Here is a 23,047-nt window from a genome sequence, read left to right as displayed (position 1 = left end):
TACTCTGAAATAACATCGCTCAGGGCTACAACCATCTGTAGCTGCCAGGGCAAGGCACAATACATTCAGAAACTCTTGGACCCACATATCCTGCAGCTCGGAACTGCACAAACAAAAGGTTAGGGGAAGGGGGATGGGGGAGAGGGAATAAAGGCTTAAAGATTAAAGTCACAGGCAGAGACAGACGGCTCCGTTTTTTAATAACTGAAAACACGAGTTGGGTCTGAATGTGCTCATTGTTTAGCAGAGGGGGCAGCCTATGCAGGCAGGACTGGCTGGCGACAGGACTGCCTTCCCATCAGCAATAAGATTTACCAAAAGGGCGGGGGAGGCGGGAGCAGACCTCAAGCCGGAGCTCCATTTACTGATGATGACATAGAGCACAGCAGCCAGGTGAGCATCAGGTCGCTGCTATCCTGGGCCATGGTGGGGCTCGAAAAGAAAGATAACGCTCACCTGGGCTTCAAGGAGCCGGTGACATGACTCTTCTCTCACTCGGCAGCTCTTGGGAATGTTCTGAGGTAAAGCCTCCTCAGAAGCAACCTGGCCATCAGGATTAGAGGTGTAAAAATGTGTCCATCCTTTAGCCCTGTAATATCACTTCTAGGATTCTAGCCCTAGGAAATAGCCCAGCTGGGGTAAGACCATGATGCACAACGTTATTCTGTGCAACATTATTTACGACAGCAAGAAATCAGAACTGAAATGTCCAACACTAGAGGGAACGGTTAAGTGTTTATTTATTTGTATCTGCCTTACTGTAAAAAGGATGTAAAGCAGCTTACATAAACATACAACACAAAGGAGGAAAATGCAAGAGAAGGAATCATGGCTACAGAAAAAAAATGTTTAAAAAATTAGGTCAGTGCTGGACTGCTTATTCTGAACACACTGTGAGAGCCTTAACTCTTCCTAAGAGGGGCCATAAGATATTACCACTGCCACCAACGGTTAACAGCAGCTCCTGCTTGCTGAGTCCCCGCCGGGTACCCACACTGTTTAAGGGTCATTATTCTACTCTCACTGAGTCCACTCAGCAACCTACAAGAAACTCATTCTGTCCCCATTTTACAGATAAGGAAATCTAGGCTCTAAAGGTTACCCAGAGCCAGGAAATGACAGACACAGGTTTTGAAGGCAGGTTTTCTCTGAGTCAAAGTTTATATGCCTGCGGCAACACCCACAAGCTTAAAAAAACTGTATATTCATATAATGGAACTTCTACAGGTTGAGAAAATGATGTTTACATAGATTAATGGATATATGGATATATTGGATATAATGTTAAATTTTTAAAAACATCAGAAAAAAATTACATGCAAAAAAAAATTACACACAATGTATAATTTCAACCAGGTAAGCCAGATGATCATTTTCATCCTTACGGTTTTGCCTATTATCCAAATTTTCCAAATAGGTATTAGTTTTATAATCAGAAAAAAAGATTTTGTATTTAAAAACTCTACAAAGGTCCACTGTGTTCTTGTATCACAGTTCACATCCCACCCATATGTACACCAACTCCTTTTTGTTTTACATAAAAATTCTACGTATGTAGGAGAATCAGAAAATATGTACACTGAGACCTAAACCAAGGAAAATTTTGTATTTATGTTCATCATTCTGTTAATCATAAACAATTTCATTTTGCTCAGAACCTTTAAAGTGATTTGAGATCATATCTGTGTGTGTGTGTGTGTGTGTGTGTGAGAGAAAGAGAGAGAGAGAGAGAAGACAACTACTATAAATGAGCTCAGTTTCCCTTTTCTTTTTTTCTTTAGATACAGACTCTTCTACCAACAAGCAGAGGTAAAGACAAAACTGTCTCAGCCGAATTCCTGGCTACAGCAAAGACCTACCCACATGGACATCACGGCCCCATATTTCAAGCCCTCCCAGAACTGCAACAAGGCCACACAGGTCGGCCCATCACCCAAGCCTAGCCAGGCCATAGTTGCTTCTTGAAGGTCTGGCATCCAAAAGCCTGCTGAAAGTCATATACATTTTGCTGGGGAGAAGGGCCAGAGCTTTCCCAATTTTTCAAAGGGCTCTCTAACCACTATCTAGACATGCTAGTCCCAGACTTCACAGCAAGTCTTCATGGCAAATCTCTGGCTTTACCATCTGGACACCATTCCCTAACCCCAATCTATCTTCCAGGGATACAGAGAAGGTTTAGCCATCTTCACAAACTGACAGAGGGAAGCACTCATCTAACAACTACTTATGTGAATAGGAGGCACTCTTAAGCCCTTCGTGAAGACAAGAAGACTGAGGCTCAGAAGAGGGTCACTCGGCTAGGATCCACCTCTTTCTGTAAGGCCCCACACACCCCACCAAATAAAACAGATCTTGCAGATGACAACACTTCCAAGTTTGACTGGTCACTCTGCTGATCACTAAATGCTAGGGTCAGCAAAAAGGCAAAGGCTTGGTTTTCTATTATAAAACAAAAGAATAACAATTTCCCAAGAGCTATTTAAATATTTCTTTAAAATGGTCCTTGTCTATTAGCATGAAGTAAACCACCCTCATTGGGCGCTAGCTTCCAGCACTGCACAGCAATAGAAAGTCAGCTGTGTTCTAGTTATCTGAAAGAAGGGGAAAAAAATATTTTAAAAGCTTTAATATTTAAACAAATAGAAAGGCAGATTTCTTCCATGTTTCCTCAACTCCCAAAGTCACAGAATAGCCTAGCCACTAAACTTTAAAATGAGTTTGGATTAAAGGAAGTATCCCAAACTGGCAACAGACGTGAAGACTGTGTGAAATATTAATCATAATGCTGCTCCTGGGAACCAGCCCCCAGTGCCCGGAGAAGGAGTGCAGTGAGCAAGCAGCATGCGCTGACTGCATCTGTGAGCCTCAGCTATGCAGCTAGCTCCTGAATGATGAGTGAGAACTTCCCATCCAGAGCTATGTTTTGATTTTTATGTAATTGGGGTGGGAAGTGGGGGGGGGGGGGGAGGAAACTATTAAACTAATAATGTTCATGACATTATTTTGGAAAATAACATTAGGAAAGAAAAAAATCTTGGGAAAAACACCTTCTTTATAAAAGGAAACTGAAAGTGACCGATATTCCCATTCCCTCAAGCTAGCCACTGTTAACATTCAATTTGTCTTTCTAGTATTTTCCCACTTTTTCAACTTAGCATTTTATTTAATATGATTATTCACGTTTTTAAAATTTCTTGATAAATATTTGTTTTAAGGAAAGGCTATACAAAGTACCTTAATTTGCTTTATTTGGGTAGCTCCCAAATTTTTGCTACTATATGAAATGCTTGAAGAGCATCTTTAAGCATAAAGCTCTGGCCAATTTCACGTTATTTCCTAGAAGATGAATTACAAATTCACAAAGCAGAACTTATTTAAGGCTGTAAACAGATTTTCCACTATTAGTCCCCCAAAAGACAGGGCCAAGCCAGAGCTTTCTAGTAACCTGTTGCTAAAACAATCACCACATTCCCAATCAGACACTGCAGCCCCCTGCAGTCCCAAAGGTTTGTGAACCATAAATGCTTTCCCTGTCCTCCCTGGGAAAAAACAATGGCCACAGGACAAGACAAGTGCTGAACCAGGGAGGAGGATGCCCGGAAAGACTCAGACTGGTGGTTTCTAGCAAACACAGGTGCCCTGCGTGTTTTGTGACCCGGAAAGATTAGAAATCCAAAGAAAGAAGACAGGGAAAAGGGAGATGTGAACCGTGAAGTCCAGCATCGGGGCTACTGTTTAGTGCAGCTTGTAGTGGCCCAGATTCACGAGCAGTTTTTGGTTGCATTGTTTTCTCCTTCACTCAAGTACAGTGAAGGAATCAGAGTCCTCTGATGACCCCTCAAAGGGAGGGTTACATATAAACAGAACCAGCTACTTAGTATTCTCGGCTCAGTCTCGATTAGGTAAGTGCACTATCTGCCTTCCCTTATGCCCTCCCATTCCAGGGGAAAACCTATCTTCTGACACCAAATTTCTTCTTCCTTTGGAGAAATGGCACAGTCAGAGAAGCAATGTTCAAATTCTGGCCTGCCAAGTCGTGTGTGACCTTTGGCAAGTAGCTTTTCCTTGCTGTGACTGAGTAATAGGGAGTGATGCTGTGAGGATCATATACTGTGACATGTATAAAGCACACAGACAGGTATGGTAGCTGGTGCAAAGCAATGAAGTTAATTCATTTTTAAAAATAATATCTTTAAATCATTATTATTATCCAAATGATCAGATGAATGATCATCTGCAAGAAAAATAAAAAACTAAAGAAATAAAGAATGCAGGACAATGGCCCCTTGCAAATGCCCTCACTAGGGGAGCACACAGAACAGACTCTTCCTGAAGTACCAGCCCATTAGCTCTGTCATAGGCCCAAGAACCAAGCCCTCCTCCCCGCCCCTCCCCCACCCCACCAAATCAGCTGGGTGGGCCCTGCTAGAAAAGGTAACTGAATTCCCTGGCCTTTGCTGCTTGTCTTTCAGAAGCTTATCTGGAGAGGACCATCTGACAGTGCAACACAGCCTTGGTGGGTGGGGTGGGAGCAGCACTGGAATTACAGCATCCGCTGACTTCCCCAAATCTGACCAGAGGAGGACTTCATTGACACAGAAGGAAGACAGAATGAGGGGCTGAGGAGGAAGATAAAGTACCTTGCCATCAGCAAGGGCCTCCCAACTGTGGTCACCCTGCTGGGCACTTCATGCACCCCTCCCCACCCCATAACACACACCATAGCCTTTGGAAGGCAGGTGACACCCTTCCCATGCTGCTATAAGATCACACAACTGGTAAGTGTTGGTGCCAAAATCGAAACCTAGACTAAGACCCATCTTCTTTTACACATCATATAGTCGTGCAACCAAAACAAGCAAGCATGGGAGCTTGGGTAAGGGAGAAGGACAGGCCCTGGAAGAAAGAAAAATGTCTGTTAGGACCCATTATTCATTATTACGACCGACCACCTGATAATTTCAACACTTCCTTTCTTCTTTTTTTTTTTTTTTTTTAAGATTTTATTTACTTATTTGACAGAGAGAGAGAGAGCACAAGCAGGGGGAGTGGCAGGCAGAGGGGGAGGGAGAAGCAGGCTTCTCACTGAGCAAAGCGCCTGATGTGGAGCTCCATCCCAGGACCCTGGGATCAACCCAAGCCGAAGGCAGAGGCTTAACCCACTGAGCCACCCAGACACCTACTTCCTTTCTTTTCTACCCAAGTAGACTAAAAGTTTTGGGGGCATGGAGGGGTGGCTTCCACATCTTAGGTGGTTCCCCACCCCCTCCAAACACAAGCTCCTCTTTCCAACGTCACAGGTGCTCAGCAAATACTGTGGAAAGCATTAATCAAATAATTAAATGAAAAGAGTCAAAAGACAGGGGAATTAAAGAGAAGAAAAAACAAGCTGCAGATAAAATTGGCATAAGGGCAGAAGCACTATAAAAACATATTTGTAAAGTTTGGGAAGATCCCATCCCTGACTGATTTGGGTTCTATTCTAGGTGTCAGTGCAGTAGACAGCAAGTGGAAGAATGTGATTAGGGAGCCTCTGGCTCAGAACACTGCATGTACACCATTTAATGAGCCTACAGAAAGAACAGGTTCAGTGCCTGCAGCAGCCACTGTGGTCTCCAGCACAGGGAGAGGAATGGGGGAAGCAGCACCAGCAGTGAAATCTGCCATCCACATCCACACATGTACATCAGAATCACACAACAACTTGGACAGGAATGAAGCATCATCCCCATTTTACAGATGGACAGGCTAAGGCTCAGACGTGATGCAAAGGCCTAATAAGGCTTCAGAGGATAGCCAGGCTGGTTAGACACTGCACTGCATCAGCCATCCCCCAGGCCAGCTCCGCCTTTTCCACTATATCATAATGACACCCATGCTGTTACTAATATTCCTCTTTAAATAATTAATTTTGCCATGTTTTTTAAAACTCACTTTTTTCCATTAAAGAAAAAGTCATCATTTTATCCAACAATTCCACGCTTAGGTAGATACCTAAAGGAACTGAAAGCAAGGACTCAAACAGATACTTGCATGCCAATGCTCATCACAGCATTATTCACACAGGCCAAAGGGAGAAACAATCCAAATGTCCATCACCTGATGACAGAAAAGCAAAATGGTCTATGCATACAATGAAATATGATTCAGCCTTAAAAAGGAAGGAAATTATGGGCTGCCTGGCTGTCGGAACATGTGACTCTCAGAGCAGGTGAGTCTGAGCCCCATGTTGGATATAGAGATTATTTAAAAATAAAGCAATCTTGGACAGCCCCAGTGGCTCAGCGGTTTAGCTCCGCCTTCAGTCCAGGAAGTGATCCTGGAGACCCAGGATGGAGTCCCATGTCAGGCTCCTTGCATGGAGCCTGCTTCTCCCTCTGCCTCTCTCTCTCTCTCTCTCTCTCTCTGTGTCTCTCATTAATAAATAAATAAGATCTTTAAAAATAATAATAAAATAAAGCAATCTTAAGTAAGTAAAATCTTAAATTTTTAAAAGGAAGGAAATTCTGCCACACGCTATAACACGGATGAATCTTGAAAACTTGATGATCAGTGAAATAAGACAGTCGCAAAAGGACAACTACTGCCAGACCCCACACATTTCAAGTACCTAGCAGAGATAAATTCATAGACAGAAGGGAGAGTGGTAGTTGCTAGGGGCTGGGGGAGGGGAGAACAAGACGTCACTGCTTGACGATCAGAGGGTCTCACCTTGAGGAGACAGAAAAATCCTGGAACTAGATGGTGGTGATGGTTGCACTGCACTATGGATTACTTCGTGCTACTGGCATATACACTTAAAATGGTTAAAACAGTAAATTTTGTTACGTATACGTTACCACAATTTAAAAAAAAAAACTCAAGAAAGAGTTGATATACATCTTTACATGGATGCCATAAATGGACAACAATGGCACGCCAAAATTAGAAGGTAACCAGAAAAAAATATATTCAATGATGCTGCTACGCTTTTGCCTTCGGTGAGTCACTAACTCCTGGTCAGGGAAGGGGATGGATAATACTCACAGTATCACAGAGCCACAGAGCCAGCACTATGGTCTTCTCTTCCTGACATCATCGTCAGAAGGACGGCAAGACAGCTAAGAAGGGAAGGACCTATTCACCAAGCAATTCAGTGTCACCTGATCTGGGCAGCCCCTGATACCATCACTGGCCCCACTGTGGTGGGATACACCAACTTTGGGAGCACTGCTCATCACCACTCCCATGCCAAGGCATTGGACACTAGGCCAATCAGTGCCTGTGGGCCTCACCTCATGCACCATCCAGTTCCAGAGAGATTTATACATGCAGAGAACATGGGCAGTCCTAGGGCTGAGGCAGTCCTTTGTACACAATAGCCCCACATCCAACCCCCAGGTGAGGAGCACTAGAAGGACAACAGGTGGGTAAGCCTGAGGGATGGAAAAGGGCTTGGAGGAACAAAGCAGGAGCCTGTGAAGAGGGGTAGTAAAGCAAATTTTGCAGATGAGGCAGCCTGAACAGAAAGGGGCTGCTGGCAACCTTCCTTGCTTGTACAGTCAAAATGTACAAGGACGCTTGGAAATAGTCAATTAGATGTGATACTGTGGAATAATAATACCAAAGGTCCGGAGTGGAACGCATTAGCTATGCATTCCAAATACCTGATTCCAGGGCCTGGTCTGCAAGGCAGATACTTTCACCATCCAGTACAAAGGGTCAACAATACCAAGGCCGCCAAACTATTGCCTGGGGGCCACATGGCAGCTAGCCAGGAATCCCAAAGCTGCACCTGATAGGCATAAAACAAAGTCCAATGGAGCCTCTTTCATCTACCCCACAAAAGAGGGGCCAGAGGCTGCCATAGCCTGCACCCCCAACACTGCCTGCCAGCCAGGCCTCATCATCCTGCAGTACAATTCTTACCCCTCCCACCCCACAACCCTTCAGTCCTATGTACCCTTCCTCCTCCCCTCCCCTCTTCAAACTGCACTGTTCCTAGACCAGTCCACTTCCTAACCTGGGTTCCCTCCCCCCACTTCCCTTGCATCCCTGCCCCGCCAGCCCGATCTACAACCCTGCCTCCAAAATGGTCTCCTGGCCTCTCTCCCTTCCACCCCACCTGAACCAGGGTGTCTTCTAAACCACAGATCTTTGCTTCCCTGCTTAAACCCCACAAGAGGTCCTGCTGCCTCCAGAACTAAGTCTACATGTCTCAGCCCAAGATATAAGAACCTTAATAAACTGCTTCCAATCTGCTTCAGCAGCTTACATGGCTGTTCACACCTGTGCCTCAATCACAGAAATCTCTGAGGCACCCAACCCCCCTCATCCTTCCTGCTCCCTGAACCCCTACACAGAGCACTTATGCCTGGCTCCTGGAACTTGCAGTCTCTCATTTGCCAGCAGGCCAACTCCAGCTCATCAATGTCACCTCCGTGAAAGCCTTCCCTAACTCTCCTACCTCTGAACCCCTACAGCACTTATTGTGTCCTTGATTATGGCACATCTGTGTGATACTTAGCATATTTGCTTTACAAGTCTATCCTCTATCCTCCAATTCAATGTGAGTCCTCCAGGGCAGGGCCATCCTTTTATCTGCCAGGGCAGCCTCAAGTGTGTAAGCACTCTCAGCACGAGCTGATGCATATTTGGGGGGTGGGGAGAGGCAATCCCCTCTTCACTGTATGGCCCATTCCTAAGGTACTGATGATTTTTTTTTTCCCTCATGAGTAACAGAAACAGATTGAGTAATTTCAAGCAAAAAGGAGGATTTATGGGCAGCCCCAGTGGCTCAGCGGTTTAGCGCCGCCTTTAGCCCAGGGTGTGATCATGTCAGGCTCCCTGCATGGAGCCTGCTTCTCCCTCTGCCTGTGTGTGTCTCTGCCTCTCTCTGTGTGTCTGTGTTCCTCATGAATAAATAAATAAAATCTTAAAAAAAAAAAAAAAAAAAGGAGGATTTATGAGAAGGATCCCAGCTGGGTACCTCTAGGGAAACCCAGAAGCAGAAGAGCTCTGGGGACCTCAGAAGCCTTCTCTCTGGTCTTACAAAGTATTTCCACCAAAATGCCCATTTCTCAGGACTCCTAGTTTCTCTGCCTCTTCTTCCTATTTTTCAAATTCCCAGGGAGGACATCTTTTTATTCCAGCTTGGTGCCAGAACATATATCCCTGGGCCAATTAAATATGGATGGGGCTGGAGGTGGGCAAGGTTACCAGGCTCAAATATGGTCCCTGGGTGCCCACACCTGTATAATAGGGTGTTCAAAAATAGGTGACTTGTTGGGGGCTTCAACCTTCCAGCTGGTGCCTACAACATCTTATACCTGTGTTCAAGGCTGGGATTCTAAAAGTAATGGTATTATCATGCTGAAAAAAGTGATAGTGTGGACATTAGAGAATCTATGATGAGGCTCAGTTCTATTCCCGGCTAGGCTTTCCTCAGGTGCGCTATGGAGATCACATGGTAAGAAAAGCAGGTAAATATACTGCTATCTGAGAAGCTGGAAAAACAGGGCCCTACCCATGGGGCAACAGCAATCTATTATTATTCTGGGGACAGATGTGTTTCAGAATTCAGAATTTTTTTTTAAAGTATTTCAGAATAAGGAGAGACATACAGATAAATGAAACAGAACTGAGAGTGCAGGTAAGTCTCACATTTGCAGTCAACTGGTTCTTGACAATAGTGCCAACACATTCTCTGGGGCAAAGAATAGTGTTTTCAACAAATGTTACTGGGACAACTGGACAAAAATGAAAAACAATGGCAAAACAATGAAGCTGGACCCTCTTACCCCACACTGTATACAAAAATTAACCCAAAATAGATCAAAGATGTATGTGTAAGAGCTAAAGCTATAAAATACTTAAAATATAAGCATACATTTTTGTAACCTCAAACTAAGCAATAGTTTCTTACCACAAAAAAAATAAAATAAAATAAAATAAATTGGACTGCAAAAAAATTAAAAACTTTTATACTTCAGGGATGCCTGGGTGGCTCAGTGGTTGAGGGTCTACCTTGGGCTTCAGTCGTGATCCTGAGGTCCTGGGAATGAGTCCTGCATCAGGCTCATTGCAGGGAGCCTGCTTCTCTGTCTACCTGTGTCTCTGCCCCTCTCTCTCTCTCTCTCTCTGTGTGTCTCTCATGAATAAATAAAAAAATCTTAAAAAAAAAAAAAAAACACAAACTTTTACGCTTCAAAGGCCACTATAAAGAAGGTGGAAAGATAACCCAGAGAATGGAAAAAAAATATTTTCAAATAATATATCTGATTATTTGGAATATACTAAAAACACAACACTAAAAAAACAAATTATCCAACTTTAAATTGAGCAAAGAGAGGCATCTGGGTGGCACAATCGGTTGAGCATCTAACTCCTGGTTTCATCTCAGGTTGTGATCTCAGGGTTATGGGATGGAGCCCTGTGTTGGGCTCCATGCACAGTGCGGAGTCTGCTTGGGACTCTCCCTCTCCTTCTGCCCCTCCCCTCCCTACCACGCACTCTCTCTAATAAATTTTATTAAAAATGAGCAAAGAGCTGAACAGACATTTCTCCAAACAAGATATATTAATGGCCCCATGAAATGATGCTCCACATCACCAGTCATTAGGGAAATGTAAATCAAAACCACAATGAGCTACCATTCTACACCACCAGGAGAGGTATAATCAAAAAAGACAGACAGTAACAAGTCTTGGTGAGGATGTGGAGAAATTACCTTTCATATCACAACACAGTTGAACCTTATTCACATAATTGAAAAGAGTCAGATACAAAAAGTCATATACTGATATGATTCCATTTATATGAAATGTCACAGGAATATAGACACAGGAAGTAGATTCGTGGTTGCCTAAGGCAAGGAGAAGAGGGAAATGGACAGTGACTGCTTGTGGGTATGCTGCTTCTTCTGAAGGTGATGAAAATACTCTAAAATTGATTGTGCTGATGGTTACTCAACTCTGTAACTACTAACAGCCATTGAACTGACATTTTATTTTTTTTTTAAAGATTTTATTTATTCATTCATGAGAGACACAGAGAGAGGCAGAGACATAGGCAGAGAGAGAAGCAGGCTCCCTGCAGGGAGCCTGATGCAGGACTTGATCCCAGAACCCTGGGATCACAAATTGAGCAAAAGGCAGATGCTCAGCCCTTGAGCCATCCAGGCATCCCTAAACTGACATTTTAAATGGCTGAATTGTATAATATGTGAACTATATTTCAATAAAGCTGTTATAAAAAGTTCTTTAAAAACACGATATGGTTATCACACAGAAGAATGCACTTATACATTAATGTCATAGAAAGATGTCCATGTAATACCATTAACTAAAAATTTACATATGAAATACTTTAAATTATGAAATTATGAATAAATTTAAATATATTACTTCTAAAAAAAGATAATTCAGTGCAGACAAGAATAAACCATATATTATGTGATATCCTAACAGGGATGGGGCCATTCTCTATAATCAAATATTTTAATATTTACATGCAATGGGAAAAACAATAGCCATAAATAGCCTCAGGTCAGATGAGGCATGCATCCAAACTCCCCCCCCCCCAAAATACTTTCAATGTTTAGAGTTTTTTGAATTTTGGAGTTACAAATAAGGTATAATAGACCTGTATTTCTTACCAGGACTAGGTAAAGCAAAAACACAGCTATTACTGCTAACCCTTTATAACACACCAGGACTCTCAAAAGGAAAATAAGACAGAGTAGACCACAAAATTCTTGGTATCCGTGAGAAATGTTAATTTTAGAAATACAGAGTTTAACATAACTAATTATGTAAGAGATAAGGAAAAGAAGCAGATGCCCTTCATTTCAAGGAGAATCAAAACAGCCTGTTGTCACTAATGATAATATTATTTCACAAAAATGAAGTAATAATATAGAAATTAAAATGCTGTAAGTCAAAGCAAAATGCAAAACGCAACTGTTATAAATAAATATACTGGTAAGTATATATGTATGCTTATGTATTTATAATCTATGCTTTAAAAACTTGGAAGAACATTCATACAACGGAATATTATCCAGCCTTAAAAAGGGATAAAATTCTGACACAGGCTACGACACGGACGAACCCTAAGGACACTGTGCTCAGTGGAAGAAGCTAGTCACAAAAGAACCAATACCATATAATTCCCCCCTACATGAGGTCTCTAGAGCAGGCAAATTTACAGAGACAGCAAGTAGGGTGGTGGGCGCCAGGGGCTGGGGGAGGGGGAGATGGGAAGTTAGCGCTTAACAGGAACAGAGTCTCAGTTTGGGAAGATGAAAAAGTTCTGGAGACACGTGGTGGCAATGGTCGCACAACAATGTGAGCGGTTTTTTTTTGTTTTTTTTTTTAAGATTTTATTTATTTATTAATGAGAGATACAGAGAGAGAGGCAGAGACAGAGAAGCAGGCTCCCTGCAGGGACTCAATCCTGGGACTCAATCCTGGGACTCCAGGATCACGCCCTGGGCCGAAGGCAGGCGCCAAACCGCTGAACCACCCAGGCATCCCAATGTGAGCATATTTAATGCCAACGAACTGCACACTTAAAAATGGTTTAGAGGTCAGCCCCAGTGGCTTAACGGTTTAGCACCACCTTCAGCCCAGTGCATGATCCTGGAGACCTAGGATCGAGTCTCACGTCAGGCTCCCTGCATAGAGCCTGCTTCTCCCTCTGCCTGTGTCTCTGCCTCTCTCTCTCTCTCTCTCTTTCTGTGTCTCTCATGAATAAATAAATAAATAATCTTTTTTTAGAAATGGTTTAAAAAGTAAATGTTATGTTATGTATAGTTTATCACCATTCAAAAAAAAAAAAAAAAAGCTTGGAAGAAAATGTTAAGATAGTTATTGGTAGGACCTGAGGGTGTTTGGAAGGCCAGACCAATCAAATACACCCTTTCCATGCTGTGTTGCCCTACATCTCCCTAGGGAACTATAAACGCATGCTGAGCTACAGGAACAGGCCTGCTGCTCTGCACAGCTGCTACTGCCGGCAGTCCACAGCACCCTCTTGCGCACTCCGGAAGGCATGTCTTCACAGGGTCCCAACAGTGCCTCTACTCCTGTTAAGTTAATACTCCATACAATCACTTCCCACAGGGACAATGAACAGAAAGCAACCTGATGGCACATCATTCTCAGGAACCCTCACATAGTCTCCAGTAGTCTATAAATCGGCCAAATGAAGACAAAAAAGGAACCAACACATTATTAACCCAAGATCTACTATGTGCCAAGCACCGACCCAGGTGCTATGCATGCATCCATTCTCACCATGACATGAGAAGATAAAGTACTGCTATCTCCATTTTATAGACATGGAAAATGAGGTGCAAAGAGATGATGTATCTTGTTCCAGGTCACATTCCTAATAAGCATGGTAAGAAGCAAAACTCCAAGAGTTTTGAGAGTAAATGAGTCTCTAGCATGAGAAGTATAAGAAATGATGTCTCTAGCATGAAGTATATTCCATTTCACTAGAAGCACATTGCAGTGAGTAGAGAACCATAATCTGAACCAACGCTGGCCACATTTATGGAAGGCCCACATCGTCTAGTGATTGGAATCGTGGACTCGGAGCCACAACTGGGCATTAAATGTCTACTCTGCCACTGTTACAGGAATGGCTCTCAGAAAGGACCTACCTGAGTCACTTTAGAACAGAAGGATTGGAACTGTGTCTAACTCACCGAGGGCTTCACAGGATTAGATGAGACAACACAGCTGAAAGGATTTACAACAGTCCCTGAACTCAGTAATGTTAACTACTATCTAATAGCAGGAGTATTTATTTTCTCATAGCAACTCCCAGGTAGGTACTGGGAGCACCAATTTTACTAATTACAAACCTGAAATGTTAAATAAGTTGCCAAAGGTCACTCAGCTAATAAAATACAACTAGAATTCAAACCAGGGCCAGTCAGATTCCGAAAGACGAGATTACAGAGCACAAAATAGAGGATAAATTTTTTTAAAGTCCTCCTGCTGCTCCTTCTCTCTAGTAATGGTACCTCCTCAAGATCACCGCCCTCTCAGTGGCTGGCTGAAGGCAGACCAAGAGCCAAAGCAGAGGCTGTCGCCACATCTCTGATGGCAGCAGGACTGGTGGGAGCCCTCTGCCCTCTCTAGTCAAGAACACCACCAGACCCAGCTGAGAAGAGAGCAGTCAACGGCGTCTGCACAGGCCTGGGAGTCAGGAAACCCAGGTTCCAGGCAGGGCTCTGTTGCTGGGAATCCATCCCATAGTCCGTGCATACAAATGTAAAAGTTAAATAGCCACGTCCATTCAGCATTGCTTAAAATAGCCCAGGCTCATCCTGAGGGAGTGAGGTAGTATGCTGCCATCAAAAAGAATCAAGTAAAGCTATTTTACACTGATACAAACCCATCTCCAGAATATATTCATAAATGAAAATTGATATGTTGTGGGGGAGAATTAGACTGGGCACAGAGACAGGAGAAAGAGATAGTTTTTCACTGTATGTATTTTAGTACTATTTATTTTCTACCATGTGCATGTATTACCTAATCAAAAACATAATAAATACTTTAAAAAAAAATTATAGGGGTGCCTGGGTGGCTCAGTAGGTTAAACATGCCTTTGGCTCAGGTCATGATCCCTAGGTCCTGGGATTGAGCCTTGCGCAGGCTTCCTGCTCAGTGGGCAGCCTGCTTCTCTCTCTCTTCCCTGATTGTATTGCCAAACAAATAAATTAAATCTTAAAAAACTAAAATCCTGAATTAGTCACTTTCCTACTATACAGTTTGGGTTAGTTACTTTATGTCTCTGACTCACCTGGTCTTCATTTATTTAAAAAGCAAACAAACCAACTTTCCTCCCAGAATTATTGTGGGGATTAAATGAGATAATGTAGAATAACAGGGACTCAAGCACAGAGCTTTATTATCCTTAGCTGCCATCCATAAACTTAGTCTGGGCACTTTCTCCCATTAAGAAAAACAAACAAACAAACAAAAAGGATTTAGCAATATTAACCCTGCATTGTTCCTGTTTCATTTCTTACTCCTCAGGACTTTGCTGAAATTACAGACACCCAGTCCCGGAGTGATGAGGAGCCCACCCCTATCCGCCCAGCTGGGGCATTTGCAAGGGTCAGAGGAGCTGGGAGAGAAGTACCTCTCCAACAAGAAAGACCGTTCAAAGGAGAGACACTTCAAAACTCTTTATCGCAATCTCTACTAGCCGCTGCCAAGTTCCACTTCCATTTTATATCAAGGCTTCTTTTTTGTTTTGTGTCCTTTTTTTTTCCTTCTAAATCTGGAATCAGGATGGAGGCTGGCAATATCCCTTGAGAATAAGGACCATGGCTGAAAACACAAAAAATGTGCTCAGAAGACCCACCCGTTTGCCAAGCACATGTGATCTGCTCAGAAGAATGTCGGCACAGGCTATGAGTCTTGATGGGAGGACAGTAAACAAACAGACAAACTCAGAATGCTCTCCACACACAGAAAAGGATTTGGGAATGGAAACAATGAAAGTTATTCTCCCAAGTATTTTATCCTTCATCTGAAATAGAAAGGCAGTTACATTGGATAGAAGGGGTAGGGCCCCCTAGGAAACCCTGAAGGCCCTTTACCAGGGAGCCAGGCCACACACCCACTCACGCCCAGGCTCAGTTCCCACGTCACCTGCCCAAAGGATGTGGCCAGTCAGCCATGCATTCCAGGGCCATGTCCTGATGTGCCCCTCAGGCATCCAAGGCTGCACCCTCTGAAGGCAAACTCTGGCCCTGGCAGGACTGCCTGCTACCCAGGAATTAATGCTCTTCCCTCAAATTACTGAGGTCCCCAAATTCCTGAAATAAGGCAGAGAGTCAAATCAAAGCTTCCAGAAGGAAAAGGTCTCCATAGAAAATATGGAAATAAAGGACTTTACCATTCCATGAGCTACTCTTTTGGTATTTTTCATTTTTATGTCACATGTGCTTTCCTACTCCACCCAGGTGTCCCTGTCTTCTGGAATAAAGCAACAATTTCTACGCCTCAGTTATCCACAGCTCCCAGTGCCTGCCGGCTCCTGCTTCTATTATAGCCTGCCATGCTCCCTTCCCACAGGACTTGGTATCTCCCACCAAGTAGAGTAGATGAAGAAGAGGCATCCCCAGAGTTGGCACTGTAGGCTTGTCACTTGCTGTGTCAACAACTCACATGCATCTTTTCATGCCAGCCTCACAATCCTTTAAGGTCTTACTTTTCCCATCTTAAAGACAAGCAAATTCTATTAATCACCCCACTCCCACCCCAAGATGGCACAGGCACTGTTTGCAAAGCTAAGTGTCACACAACAAAAATGAATGTCATGCCTGAACGCTGCTGCCAGGTGGAAAAGAACAGGTATATGGGCTCTAGCTCCGTAGAAGGAGAAGGGGTTCATCAGAGAAATAGCCACTACCCTCCGGTCAGGTCCTTACTGTTAGGAAAGCACACAGCAATTTGGCTGGAGCACGTCTGGATTCATAGAACAGTCAAGAGTTTAGCCACATATTGAAATCCTTTTCAGTTTTATCTTTTTAGGTATTCAACCTGACAGGACAAAAACAATTTCATGTGCTTTGATCAGTTCAATGAATGATTTTTTTCAACAAAGAAAATTAAGTTTTCTTCCAATCTATAGGAGGGGGGAACAAAAGAGAAAGAACATGAAAACATGAGAAAGGAAACTAGGGTCTCCCCTATGCTAAGCATAATGCAATTATTCCCTCTTGTGTGGTTTGGTGGTTAAAATCTGGCAATTTGAGGTGGTCACTCTTAAACATGAACCTCAAACAATGGGTTTTATCTACTGCCTAAAAAGTATGGATCTTGGGAAGAGAAATTTTTCTTACCCTGATAAGACAGTAATCTCCTACCTTGCTGACTCAAATGTACTTGCATATTAATTGCTTCAGACCCCAAAATCCCTGCTGAACTGGCTAAATTGTGGGCCAAATTCAATAATCCAGCAACCTCCCATTCAATGCCTCACCAAGATAACTTTGCATGTTTAATTTAAAAGTACCGATCGCTTTTAAATGAAGTGCTAACGCAAGCCTGTCTACCTCGGCCCAAGACAGGGCTGCCTCTGACAGACAAGCTCCAAGTCGGGAAGCCAGACACATCTGCACGCTCTTCGGACAAGGTAAACACAGCTTGCATCTCTCTTCCAAATGGTATTTGTTCCCCCAAAATCAACCCTTTAAAACATGCACCTTTAGGTTAATTTCCCTGATATAGGGGCTATGAGATCTAGCCTCTGATACTCAAATATTATCTGTTCCGATTGTATCTGATTAGCAAGAAATACACAACCCTCCAGCCAATGTGAATGCCTATGCTATTTTAACTGCACTGACCTAAGGCATTTTTTTCCTTTCTCTTTTGCAACTGTGTTCCATGTTTGACCCCTCAAATTTATTTTAAGTAGTTTTGCAAACAGCTTCCTCTCCCCCCTTCCTCCCCCATGCAGCCAGCATCTCACATTTCTCCTGCACAGAACATGTTTTGTCCACCTTGGGAAGTGGCACTTCGGGAAACGGAGAGGCTGCTTCGGTAAACTTGGAATCAGAAATAGGTCTCATTCATTCAAGAGATTAAAACACTATCAAGGGCTTGTTTTCATTTCACTAGAGTAAGTTGGAATTAAGGCTGTGATTCCCAAATGTTAGAATTCACAGCAACCCTTCTAGCTTGTAAAAACAAAATCTTACTCCCGGTATCACAGTGAAAATGCCCCAGAAATATACATAAAATCCCTGCATCACTTCACTACTCAGCTTCCCGCCACACTCTAATCACCATAATCAAAATGCTCAGTGGAATCTTTTCAAACCAAACATCCAAAGCTTGTTCAATAATAGTAACAATAATTATTACAATAAAATAACAATTACAATAATAATAACAGGGATTTGGAGATTTAACTGAATAAGAAGTATGAACAGTGAAGACAGTTTTTGGTCTATGGTAAAGCAAAAAGGTTCTGAGAGATGTTACAGGAAAAGAATAGTAAGTCCATCTGAATTCATTTAGGGTTCTGGGCTCCTGGAATCACAAATGTCCCATTGTAAAGATCCACTATGAATTTTGCAATGTCAACAAGTAAAGGAGTTGAACATGAAAAAACAAAGTGCCATTTTGTCCTTGGAGTTTATGTGCTATTTCTACCAATTTGCTTACCCTAAAATGTAAGCAAGCAACTTTTTTAAAGTTTCATTTAGAAATTTCGCTTTTAAACTAAGTTTCAGTCTGAATACAACAGCAGCAAAATCTGGTTATGGTTTAGCAAATATTCACATGATCGTTTGTCTGGATGCTACTACCTTCTTATAAAGAACTGATCTTCAGGAGCTAAATTTTCTAGTGCTTCTCCTCAGCCCCCAAAATTCAAGTTACCCATCAAAACTACTTCCATTTTCACTTTACATTCTGAAAAGGTTCGTGGAAAAACATGGTATTTGAATGTTTCACTTACAAGAAAATAAGATGGTTTTCAAATCTGCCCCAAAGAGACATTTAAGACAACTGAAAGGACCTCATTCCAAAATAATAAAACTTTCATTGAACATGACTTAGTCCACACATTTTAACTATATAACTTGTGATTCTGAACTCCCATTTTATTTGCTGTACATGCATTTATTATGGTATAAGCTATCTTGCCATGAGTTGTACACACGTACCACTGCACAGATAAACTAATCCAACAGTCTGAAATACACCTTGAAGTCCAGTGTGTTTTCGTCAATCAGCTTGTTTTTGAAAACCGGATGGCCTATTATTTACATAAAGAAAGTCAACCAGTTTTTTTTACCGCTGTGATTTCTCCAATCAAATTCTAAACGTGCCACATGTCATCTCCTGTTACTCTTCATTCATCTCTTTACAAATCAATTTTCCCATTTATAAAAAGAAACTTGAGCCTGCTCCTTTAAGACAAATTTGACAAAAATGAGTATCTCCATATTTTCAAAAATTCACAGCCAATTTCCCACTTAGTTTAAGCAATCTGTGTTATAGCAAAACATAAAATGAAAGAATTTGGGAGGTTCTTTCAAGTTTGATGTAGTAAGATTTGGCTTGATAGGAGTTCTTTACCACCCTAAACAGAGTGTTTTCTGGCTTAGCTAAACAATAGGAAACCTACAGAAATTTCAGAGTCATGCAAATCAGAGGGAAACTGAAAGTCAACAAGATCTTTTTAAATTCCCCACAAAGGTCTAATGTTTTACTGTTAGTTTAAAAACCTGAAAATGTATCACTTATTTTTGATATATTCGGAAATGTGCATGCCCAAAAAATAAACAGTAAATCCAGAACAAAAAATTGTTTCCTCAATTGAATGGAGGGCACCCTCAACAATTCTTTAGAAAAACTAAGGTTTTCTGAATTGGTCCCCGGGTGTATACATAGGTCTAGCTCAGGTTCTAAAAATATTAAGCTATTAAGGACTTTTTTTGGTCCTGGTTTTTAAATAAGGAGTTAACAAAAAAGAGCCTTCCCAAACTTGGTCATGTAAATTCCTTTATAAACCTCTCTGCAACCGAGCACTTAATCAACACTCCAGTATGTTCATTATACTACAGAAAAAACTATAGCATTTCAGGGAAGCCCACATTTATAGTTGGCAACATAGAGTCACAAGGGACTGGGAGCCTTTATTATATCAGTAGGAAAAGTGATAACAATAGCCATGTTTATTAAAAGCTTATCAGGTACCAGATATATTTCTTCTAATCCTTAAAATGGTTTTCCTATTCTGCAGACCAGGAAGTCAGGGCCCCGAGAAGTGAAGTAAACTGCCCAAGATTATACAGCTAACAAATGCAGAGGCCAGAATTCAAATTCAGTTTCTCAGCCTCTAAACCTCAAGCTTTAAAATTATATCATGTTTGCACTCATGCTGTTTTGTGCTATTTTGTAGTGGTTGTTTTGTTTTGTTTTTCCTTTTAATACTGACACAAAAATTATTTCAAGGAAAGCTAAATCACAAATTTGGGGGCACATTTACATTCAGCAGTGATTGGCACCTACCCGCTTCTGAACATAAAACAAGCCAAGGCTTCCTGAAGACTGATCTCTCCTGGCAGACAAAACACGTTGCTTTCTAATAAACCAGCTACATTTCTCTTCTGTTTCTGTCCCGTGTTCCCCCATCAAGGGCCTTCCTCAACTCCAACTGCACCCACAATGTTATAGCCCCATCAACGTAGGTAAGTACTGATACTCTGATTACTTCAAGTGTGTTAATTTAGTTTCTCCCCAATTACATCCTCACCAATTTAAAAATAAGGCAAAAATCATATATTATCTATGGTATCAGATGCCATCCAGCCAGCCTACCTTCCCAACCAAAAATAAGTGAGACTTCTGACTCAAAAATAAATCAATTTATTTTTACATGAACAGTCTTTTAAAGATTAAATCAAATCATACTTAGTTATGATCATATAGCTAACACCATTTGTTGAGTACTTTCTAGGCTGCAGGCATAGAGGTAAGCATTATACATAGCTGATCTCACTGGATTCTCATCAAGAACCTGCAAGGTGATTCTCCCCATTTTAAAGACAAGAAAATGGAGGTTCAGAGCAATGGATCATCACAAGCCACCCATAGAGCTGGGGTTTAAACGCAGACCAGCACACAGAACTGGCTGCTTCTACCACTCCTTCTAAATCAGCATAGCTAGAGGTGTCACAAGCCACTGTTAGGGTCAGAAGGCCAGGGTGCAAATCCAGACCCTGGGGGTGAGCACATCACCCGTGCCAGAGGAGTTAACCGAGTGCCTCATCAGGGGCTCACCACTGAACCCGTGTCCTCCCAAGTTGTGAAGAGAGGCTGAGCAAGCTTCTCCCAGCACTGAGGTCCCCATAAGCAGAAACCATGTCTTTTTCTTGGGCTTTCGGAAGCCTGTACTGTGCTGGGCTGGCAGAGGCCAACTGCTGGTACTCATTAAATGGTGAGCAGCTGTTGAATTTTATCAGCACTCCCAAAGAGCTTCCCGCAGCATCTGCCAGCCTCCACCTGGCCTGACACCAGACCGACTTCACCCAGAGGTCAGTGCGCTTTCCATCCATGCCCATCCTCCTTCAAACCTTGCTCACCCTGTCGCCCCATCACCTACTGTCCTGGCTGTGCAACAGTGGGGCCGTGAGAGCACGAGAGCTCCTGCTTGCCCCTCTTTACAGCACTCCTCACGAACCCCAAAACTATCCATGGGGCTGGCACCTGGCACCTTTCTTTGAAAGCAACAGGAAATGTTGAAGAATTTGAGACCAAAGACCACAAAAGAGGAAATAATTCCTAGCAATAGAGCATCTCCACAGCATGAGATTTAATCCCAGGCTCTGAACCTCAGAATGACTTGGGAGAAAAGGGGGGTTTTGTTGCAGTACAAATTGGGAGAGGAAGGGGAGGAGAGGGCGGGGGAGGGGGAATGGAGGAAGAAGGGGAGGAGAGGGGAGGAGGAAGGAGAGGGGAGAAAGAGGGAGGAGGAGGGGAAAGAAGAGGAGGAGGGGAAGAAAAAGAAAAAGAGAAAGAAAGAACGCCGATGATGACATACATTAGACAGGAGAGAGGCTAGCTTTGTCCTGCATCCTGTTGAACAGCCAAGTAAAACAATGAATCTATTTTTTTCCCTCCTCTTCTTTGCCTTAAAAAATTCAAGAATTTCATTTCCTTCTTTGAAACACAGCTCTTGCATAATTCCAGCACTCTTTCCTGCTGTCTGCAATGCTGAGGGAAGAGGGCGTTTGACTCTCCCCAACAACCTCAGAAGTGGAGGCAGTCCTGCACCAAACCTCGTAATGCTGGTCCACAGGCCACAGTGGCAGGAGTGCAGCTTCCATTCACTGCGCCTCTACCACACACCCAGAGGGAGGCTCACTGCATCAAAGTTACTACTGCTAAGCCCAACAGCAAACCCCGAAGATAGGCATTATCCTTTTCAAATGGGCAAAGAAACTAAGATTCAGAAAAGCAAAATGTCCACAATCCTATAATAAGCTAGTTAGAACAGCCAAAATTCCAATTTAAATCTTGCCTCTCTGACTCTGGAGCCCAGGCCTCTGCACTGCAGCCTCTTCACTCTCTGGGAAGTTCCGTGAGACAAAGTCTGAAGCCTCCTTCTGGATTTCCCAAAGGCAGCTATTAATTAGGCATGACAAGCAAAGTACCAAAGTTTACAGTGTCTGCAAACTTAAAAATGTTTACTGGCTCCAAAATACAAAAAGAAAAAGGCAAAAACTGTTATTACTCAAAGTTGAACTAAATGTCTGCTAAGATAGAGGATGCCACCAGTACACTGAGGATTCAATGCAGACAGAAGTATGTACAAACTCTACTTCATGTGAAATGTCAGCACATTTTCTTTATGTTCGTCTGTTTTCCAGGCTGCTGGGGGATGGGGGCTGAGGCCACAAAGGTCTCAGAGCAGCCCTTAGTTTCTCCAGCCCTTTTCACCAGAGGGTACTCGAACCAGGCCCATGTGCAGACCCTGAGGAAACAGAGAGGGGATGGTGTCTGAGAGCAGAGACCAGGGTAAGCATTTCCCACAGGCGGCAGGAACAGCTTTCCCAGACTCTTCAGAGTTCTCCTTCCCAAAAGACTGCTGTGCAATTGGGTGCACGCAGTCCCCCTCACCCACCTGAGAGGCTGTGGACCAGGCTGGAGCCAGAAAGACCTCTGAGCCTGTCTGCTATCATCCACTTGTGGGCACGAACCAGCCCTGGTGCTATCTTTATCTAGGGACTCTGTTTTCAGCAGCACTTCCTCTACTTCTAACTCTTCTACAGTATTGGTAAATATTGATAATTACCTCCAAATGCAAATGCGAAGCAGTTTGTGTTTTGAAATGCGGATCATAATTCAAATTGGAAGCTGACACTAATCATTTGATGCTCACTTGAAAAGACCAGATAGGCTGTGCAGGAACATTTCAGTAGGGGGAATGATAAGGAGAAGGGAAATAAAAATTATTGGTATTTACTCAGCCTGCAATGCTTGTGGAAGGAAACTCTTTTAAAAGGGAGCACTTCAGAATG

The 23,047-nt window shown here is 42.8% G+C and overlaps 1 protein-coding gene across 9 annotated transcripts in view; it reads right to left on the bottom strand.

Annotated features, from left to right (window-relative positions):
* EEFSEC (eukaryotic elongation factor, selenocysteine-tRNA specific) overlaps positions 1–23,047 on the bottom strand; it is a 266,019-nt gene that overhangs the window by 205,705 nt on the left and 37,267 nt on the right. The window contains exon 1 of one of the 9 annotated variants that reach the window (XM_072784899.1): positions 457–475. The exons of the other annotated variants lie outside the window; for them this stretch is intronic. The gene's annotated coding sequence lies outside the window, so the exon portion shown is untranslated. Of the gene's footprint in view, positions 1–456; positions 476–23,047 lie in introns of those variants that run through there. 9 annotated transcript variants of the gene reach the window in all.

Source organism: Canis lupus, chromosome 19 (genome assembly GCF_048164855.1).
Source record: "Canis lupus baileyi chromosome 19, mCanLup2.hap1, whole genome shotgun sequence".
NCBI lineage: Eukaryota > Metazoa > Chordata > Mammalia > Carnivora > Canidae > Canis > Canis lupus.
Note: the sequence above shows the minus strand (reverse complement) of the source record. Positions and strands in the feature narration are given on the sequence as shown.